Source organism: Gavialis gangeticus, unplaced genomic scaffold, assembly GCF_001723915.1.
Source record: "Gavialis gangeticus isolate Ggan-Ray unplaced genomic scaffold, GavGan_comp1, whole genome shotgun sequence".
NCBI classification, from domain to species: Eukaryota; Metazoa; Chordata; order Crocodylia; family Gavialidae; genus Gavialis; species Gavialis gangeticus.
The window spans coordinates 19,916,124-19,923,887 of record NW_017729025.1 but is presented as its reverse complement, the minus strand read 5'-3'; the positions used below and the strand labels follow the sequence as shown (position 1 = coordinate 19,923,887).

The 7,764-nt window shown below is 44.6% G+C and overlaps 1 protein-coding gene across 1 annotated transcript in view; it reads right to left on the bottom strand.

Annotated features, from left to right (window-relative positions):
• LOC109298398 (SERTA domain-containing protein 2-like) overlaps nucleotides 1-7,731 on the bottom strand; it is a 39,867-nt gene extending 32,136 nt beyond the window's left edge. The window contains exons 1-2 of the mRNA XM_019518475.1: nucleotides 7,697-7,731; nucleotides 5,726-5,855 (exon numbers count right to left, since the gene is read on the bottom strand). The gene's annotated coding sequence lies outside the window, so the exon portion shown is untranslated. The remainder of the gene's footprint in view (nucleotides 1-5,725; nucleotides 5,856-7,696) is intronic.
• Nucleotides 7,732-7,764: the final 33 nt, after the last annotated feature.

Genomic DNA, 7,764 nt, shown 5'->3' with positions numbered 1-7,764 from the left:
CACACACACAGGTGCCGGGAGCCCACAGTCACTGGCCCTGGCCCCGGGGGAGGCGCAGTCTTCCTGCCCTGACCCCGGCCCAGCCCGGCCTGGCCCTACCTGTGGCACCTCAGCCAGGCAGGAGGCAGCAAAGACAGACAATGAGGATGCGCCTGGCTGCCTCACCACCTCCATGGGTCCGCATCGTCACACTGGGCTGGAGGGGGCCAGAGCTGCGTCCGGGGCTGGGCAGCACCTCAGGGTGCAGCGAGCGCAGGCTCCGCCCGAGCCCGGGGCCACCCTGCGCGGCGCGGCCAATGCCAACAGCCCGGCAGGAGGAGGCACCTGCCCGCGCCGCTCTGCCTCCGCCAGCGACCCAGGGTCGGGCAGCCAAGCCGGGCTGCCTCTCGCCTGCAGGCGGGCTCCGGCCGGGCAGCGGTGGCTTCCCCACATGGTGCTGGGGACAGGAGGCGGCGGGCTGGGTCTGCACTCCTCTTCTCACACGCACCACGTTGGCAACATCAAGCTGACGCAGTGCATGTGGGAACGTTGTCCCTTCCCCAGCCCTTCAGCAGCCATTAGGAAGCTGCTCAGGGGTTGGGGAGGGACAACGGGCGGGAACGAAAGTAAACAGTGTTTACTCTCATTCCCCCTCGAAGCACCGCGGGCCACAGAAAATGCCTTGGCAGGCCACATGTTGGACAAGCCTGTTTTAGACTTTAGAGCAGTAGTCTCCAAACTTTTTTGATCACACACCCCCATCAGTAAAAAATTTGAGCACACCCCCCCAATATATGTATATTTATATAAATATACATCTAAATAGAAGTTCTAATATTTTCTTCCCACATCCCAATGGATCGTCTTGCACACACCCCACTTTGGTGACCGCTGCTTTAGAGAACAATTATGAGGCTTTTTGCTATGCCAGAGCCAGCGTAATTAAAGCTCTTCATATTTAAGTATTTTGGGTGCCACTGTCTAACCTATTCATCCAAGATAACACAGTGCAAACCAACAAACAGTCATGCTGGATCCTACTTTGAAAATGATGAAAGCTTAATTAACTTCTTCCATGTTAATAAAACAAAACAAACAACTGGATATGCTTTTCACTGCTAAGAGGGCCAAACACTTCCCACTCATTGCAAGCAAGCAGAGAGGGACTGGCACCTCCAGACCTCATTTGAAGCAGGTGTTCTCTCATCACTCTCCCACTTCCTTCAAGCCCCACGGACGCTGCTTTATGGGGATATTGCCCTCGTGGGTCTGGAGCAAACAACTGTACTGGCCGAGTCTGAAGCAAGCGACAGCAGAGGGGAAGCATGCCACCAACTGGCACATCAGTAGAGACCGCTAAGCAGTAGGCCTGGTTAGAGCTGGCAGCTTTTCAGAAGCAACGCTCCAGGCCACCAAAAATATTAACATTGTGAAGCCAGTTGTAAACAATAGAAAGCTCATGCTACCATTTCACAGGGAGACACCAGCTCCATCTGTCACAGGGATTGATGCTGCAGTGCAGCTGCTGCTGACACATGGTGAGGAAGTGCAGCTGGAAAGAATCACAAAGAAAGCCAGAAATGAAAACTCCCAATTATTTTTGTTTGGACACATCACTTGAGAATGTCCTCTCTCTTTCACACAAGATCTCAATACAAGGATGCAAAAGTGTTAAACAGAGAACTACCTGCAAACTTAAATTTCAAGAGAGCGAGCTTTCAAAGGGAATTCACAAGAGCTATGACTACATATTCAATGTTATGTACACATTTCTGCTTTTCTTGAACAGCAGCTAGAACTAAGGCTAATGGGGTAAAAATGGTATTCATTTACTACCATCACATGTTGATGGATGTGATCATCAAGGAACCATTTGTCTGTGTTATGTGGGAGATCGTACTATATCAGGGGTCAGCAACCTACATCCTTTGGACCAGATCTCGATTATGGAGCCATTTTATCCAGCTGTGGAGCTGGGGGGTTTCAACCTCATTTTGGCAGAGGCAGCATTGTGGGAGAAAGCAGCAAGTGCAGCTTCAGCTCTGGTGGTGCAAGTCGGGCTGGAAGCAGCTTGTGCTTAGAGCTAAGCTACGTTAAAAGCGACAGCCCACTGCAAAACACTGCTGACCCCTGGACTATTCAGCCACAATGGCCCGCTTTAGCCTTAGAGTTTCTAAACATATGAATTTGACATTGGTCAAGCCCAGGGGATTTCCCTTCTGCATAAATAAAGCATCATATTCTGTGGTCTGAAGACTATCTTGCTTATCAGAAATGTACCCCTATTCAAGTCTAGTTTACTCCATTATGAAGGGACCTGCGATTACCTATAACAGAACTGGCAGATGTGGGTCTATTTTAAAGTTTTAGTAATAGAGTAACTAGAGTTATGAAAATCTCTTTTTTGACTTGTATAAAATGTAGCTCTAGATGCACTTCCAACATTTCAGATTTTAAAGCATCCATGACTGCCCTGGCTCTCAAGAGAAAAGATCAAAAACCAAAATCTCACTGCCCCAAATTTACAAGTTCAGTGGCACAGTAGTGCCAACCACCCCACCCCTCTGCAAGTGGAAGGGAAAAAGAAGGGCAGGCAATTGAGGTTTTCCGTAATTATTCCGCTCAAGACTGCTTATCTTGTTGGTTTCTGTAAAACCCAATTCAGGAAGGTAATACATTAGGAGAAGAGAGATTTTAGCACTAATTTGAATTAAGCGAGGGCAAGGACTAGGGTTTTGACAGGCTGTGAAGGGGTAGTGTTCTAAGCATAAGGAGCAGCACGAAAGATCAGAGACAGATGCCTACAATATATCAGCTAATTAACACCAGCTGTCTAGAAGGAAGTCTATTTTAGGTGACATTTATAAGAAATAATAGTTTTAATTCAGAACCATGAAGCTGTGCACAAGAGCTAGAGACCATGCAACCGCACAAAGCTTACTGTGAGTGCCATCTCCTGAAATTCCTACTTAACATCCATCACTTACACATCCATTTCTCCTAGGTAAATGTCATTTAGTCCCTATCACTGTAATATCTGAGGGCACAGACACATGAGTTATCACACGGTAAAGGAGGGTGGGGCTTTACAGCAGGCCAGTTGCGCAGCAATAATTGTGCATGCTCTTAACCTGGTACCTGAAAACTAAATGAAAGTGGGCTAATTAAGCTACTGCAGGTCAGCTTTCACTTACCACAGAGTAAATGCAACTCACACACTAAAACCCTGCCTACCTTTACTTCAGATAACTTGTTCATATATGCTCATGGCCTTGATACCTCAACCACCTTTAAAATACTTGCCAATATACTAATATTTCATCTTAAAATATAAAGCTTCTCAGGGCAAAGAATACATCTGTCTCAGCTTTTGCACAGCACTTGGCATACACGAGACCTGATTACAACCATGGGCCTTTGAGCATGTCCACAACACAAAGAGGCAGGCAGACAGGGCAAGGATCAGACACTCTAATGTTGGTAGTGGAGCAGGGCATGCAAGGGACATGATATAAGCTTTGACTGCAGCAATGGATTAACACTGACCACCCAAAAATAACTCATATAACACAGCAAGGTGCATTTAAACTGGTGTCTGGGTACTGAAGGTCTCTGAGGATTTTACAGTTGAACTAAGGCTTCTATCAACCACAAGACTGGGGCCTTTCATGAGGTAAGAAAAGGAGGAAAACAGACACTAGATTTAAGGACAGAGGAAAATTTAGAAGTGTACTTCATTTTTAATTCTAGACAATCTATGTAAAATACTATACATTGTAGGTACATAGGTCTAAGATAGTCTAAACAGGAATATGCCATTTCATTTCTGGTCTTCGTTACTTCCAAGAAACTAAGCACCTAGGCAGCATAAAACTCTTTGCTGGAGTTAAAATCCAACTGGAAATGGGCCTTTAAGAGGGGGTTGTTACTTGCCAAGTAATTTTATAATAGGAGACATATTTGGTCACCAAAAGTGGCATATGCTTCATACTAGTTCCTCTTCCTCTATTACCATTAAAAGAAATGACATAGAAAGAAGCATGGGGTATTACTGTTCAGATTCTCATAAAACTACAGCTGAAGACAGCCTACCTGCTGAACTGTTTTAAAATAAATTTACTAGACTGAAAAGCACTAAATTAAGTCAATGGAAGAATGACATGAGAAGGACAGCCTTAGGGCAGAGCACAGGATTGGGAGTCTAGAATTCATAACCTGCCTTGGTCTCACTATCTGCAGAAGTAGGGGCTAAATGCACACTTACTGAGCCAAATTAGTCTCAGTTATTTACTAATGCCATCAGGTAAACAATACTACTGTCAGGCTCACCTTAATCTACAAATTGGGGTGGAGAAGGAAGAGTCTAGTAATAAAATATTGCCTACATTTTAAAAGGACACCTTCATAAGTTATTCTTTACAAAGGACTGGTACTGAATTTTCTGCATGCAGAAGACTACAAAACAATCCTGCAGCGTTTCAGAGTGCAGCATTTCATTCTGGACAAGCAGCTTCTCTGTCTAGATAAGCACTTTCCACCAGCAAGAACAGCTGTCTCTGAGACCACTTAGCAGTAAACGAAAAGTACTTCTTAGCATTTACCCCACTCCCTCACTCCTTAATTATTTAAGGATACAGCTCCACTTCCAGAAGAGAACTCAATCGGTGTATATAAGTCTAAAGTGCGGGCGAAGTAGTGTTTCAGCTAGGAATTATGTGGAGGTTTTCAGCAGGAAGAAGAGTACAACAGTATTTCAATTAAGTAATAACGGTAGTTCAGCTGAACCAGACACATGATCAGAAGTTACTAAATCTAGAAACTCCTGAACTATAATTAAATTTGAACTAAAAATACCTCCAAAAAACCCTCTGATTCCACCTATGTAAAATCCAGGGATTAACAAACTCGTCATTAAAAGATCATCAGATTCAATATAATGTCACTTATCCAGCCTGATTTAATTGACTGAAAACTGCAGTTGGGAAAAAAAAAAAAAAACTACATGTGCCTTCTTTATGTTATCCACCTTTAGTAGATGGAAAAATACTGCATGTGACCACAAATGTGACATCGTACATAAAGATCAGGCATGGAGTAACAGCAATCCATATTAAAATCCATCAACAATGGTGAAATGCTAGCAGGGAATCAGAGTGCTTCCACCAATAAATAAATAAAAATGCAACTAATATAAAAAAATTCTTCTTCAGACTCAATACCATACATTTGAAGTATTTCATAGTTAACTACAGCAGATAAAACATTTAAATGAATCACACCAATTCCTTTATCACATCCAAGATTTTATACTAGAGCAATAGCTTGCCAATATCAGAAATACTGTCTCATCAGGCTATTTCATTAATACCAGACAAGACTCACTTCCTGCAACTGCAGAGATCCCCGCCTGCATAAAAGGGCATAAATACGGAAATATCCCTGCATGGAGCTTGTTATTAAAATAATTAGAAAAGGGATATTACAAAAACATTATGGTAATGTTACAATGGAACAGGTAATAAGTGACACACAGTCAGGACATGCAACCCTAGGCAAATAACTGAAAAGATTTCATCCAGTCTGTTAAGCCTAAAAAAAGTCCACTCTGACATCTTGAATGCTTGACTGCTTCAAAAAATGACTCTGAAACTGAACATTAAGAATTTAGCCTACAAATATCAGAACACCTTGGGCTAGCAAAGAACAGAAACTCCAAATATAAGAGTAAGATTTCACTGAGAGTTACCCTTAAACAACAGAAAGGCGTTCAGGCGGGAAGATTCCAGATTTTGTAAAAAGCGTGTTCATCCAAAGTGGTGTCGAACTACGCAATTCCGATGACAGCCCAACTCATCTGCTTCGACAGAATGATGCAACTTTAGGGAAGAATCAGAAAAATACTGAATTACTATGACATTACTTTCTGGAAAGCATCTAAATATATTGAGCCTAATAATTAGCACAGTCCAAACAACTTTCTCTCAACTAACATTTCAGGTATTAAAAGTTAATGCAACTATAAAATGATTTAAGAACTTGAACTGGGAGGATTAAAACTAGGAAGTTCACTGATGCCTTGAAAGCCTATTTCAAAAGTCTAATCTATACTTGATCATCTTTCATATAATTTTATTTATGGAAGGTAATTATGAGTAACTAGGATACAAAAACGAAGACTGATCAAGTCTAAGTATCAGGCACAACTAAAAGTGATACCAGGCTCAGCAAGGCTTGAGGTTATAGCTCAGTTTGACCCGAGGCTCACGTTCTGGGGACATCCTTATAGGCTGTGAAACAGCCTTCACTCTTGGAGCAGGGTCTCCTGTGCCAAGACCTGTGCCTAGCGCAGCTAGTCCACTTCACTGGGTGACAGATGTCACCCACTGTCTTGCAGGGTTAGGCCCCCACCACTCCCAGGGCTCCAGGGGTCTGACGCTGCAGGACAGTTACAAACAAGGGGACTGACTTGGGGTGTGCCTCTGCAAGAAGAACTCAAGGCATCCCCCATGCATGCCTCAAATGGGCATGGCAACACCTTACATGCACCTTGGGAAGCGCCTGACAGGGGATTTCTGGGTCAAGACTCTGCAGACAGGGACCTCTGAAGACCTGTGAGCACCTGTCCAGGGTTCCCCGAGTTGAACAGGTGCACTGCGAGTCATGACACAGTAGTGGGATATGTACCCTGGGGACCCCCTGCGTGGGGATTCCTAGGGCACATTTTTGTAAGGCATCCACGCCAGGCTTTCACTCCCAGCACTTGTGGAGCCTGATCCTGCATGCCTTGGGCATTCCCCTGCAGGGGTGTTTCTGGGGCACGCAGGATTGAACCCCTGAAGCGCTGGGTGAGCCAGCCCCAGGCAGCTGGAGAGCACAGACAGCTCCAAGATGCCCACATTCTCCTGCCAGAAAGCAGGCAGACATCCTCTGCAAATTTATACTACCCATTATCACAGCCACAATTTTGGGCATTTATGGAGTGACAAGGGGCATGGGCATCTGGTTGCTCAGGCTGTGCGCTGCCACAAATTTTTACCGCGGTGCAAAGGCAACGCCCGTTTTCAGCGGTAGTGTCACCAACTCTTTGAGAAGTCAGCGAAGCCATAACCGTTCACAGCAGCAGACGATCTGCAATCCAGACCGACTGCCCGCAGCACTGCGCTCGCCTTCAATCTGTGTCTGGGCCACTTCAAACTTGGACCTAGGCATAGCAACCTACCACTAAGAAATGAATCACTGGAGCCAACATCAACACCACCCATGTGAAAACTTCAGAGAAGAACTAATTACTGCCATTCAAAACTGCTTGAATTTCAGAAACTGTATTTAAAAAACACTCGCAAACCATTAATTCCCTAAATATACATGGTGCAAATAGGTCACTTCAAGAGTCAGAAAACTGGGAAGCCCTTTACTTTGTAGCCTCTCACTGCACATAGGTCTCTAAAACACAGGTGCTCATTGACTTTTTGCTATCTCCAGACGTTTCAGGACATGGGACCCGGCGGGTAAAAAGACCCAATAACCCAGCAGCTGGATGTCCACAGCCTAAAAACAAATGCCCGCAAGTGAAACAGCCCCCTTCTCCCCTCCTAGCAGGAGGCGGCGTGACTCATTCTTGACACGAAATTAAAAGCAGGTCGCTTTAAAAAAAAAGCAAACAACAAACAAAACCCAAAAAACAACCCATTAGGGACGCAGCAAGTGAAAGTTTAACCTATTAACAGGCAAAATCATCTCTGGTCTTAAAAGAGCAGGAGCAAGACTATGGGGGGGGGGGGGGGA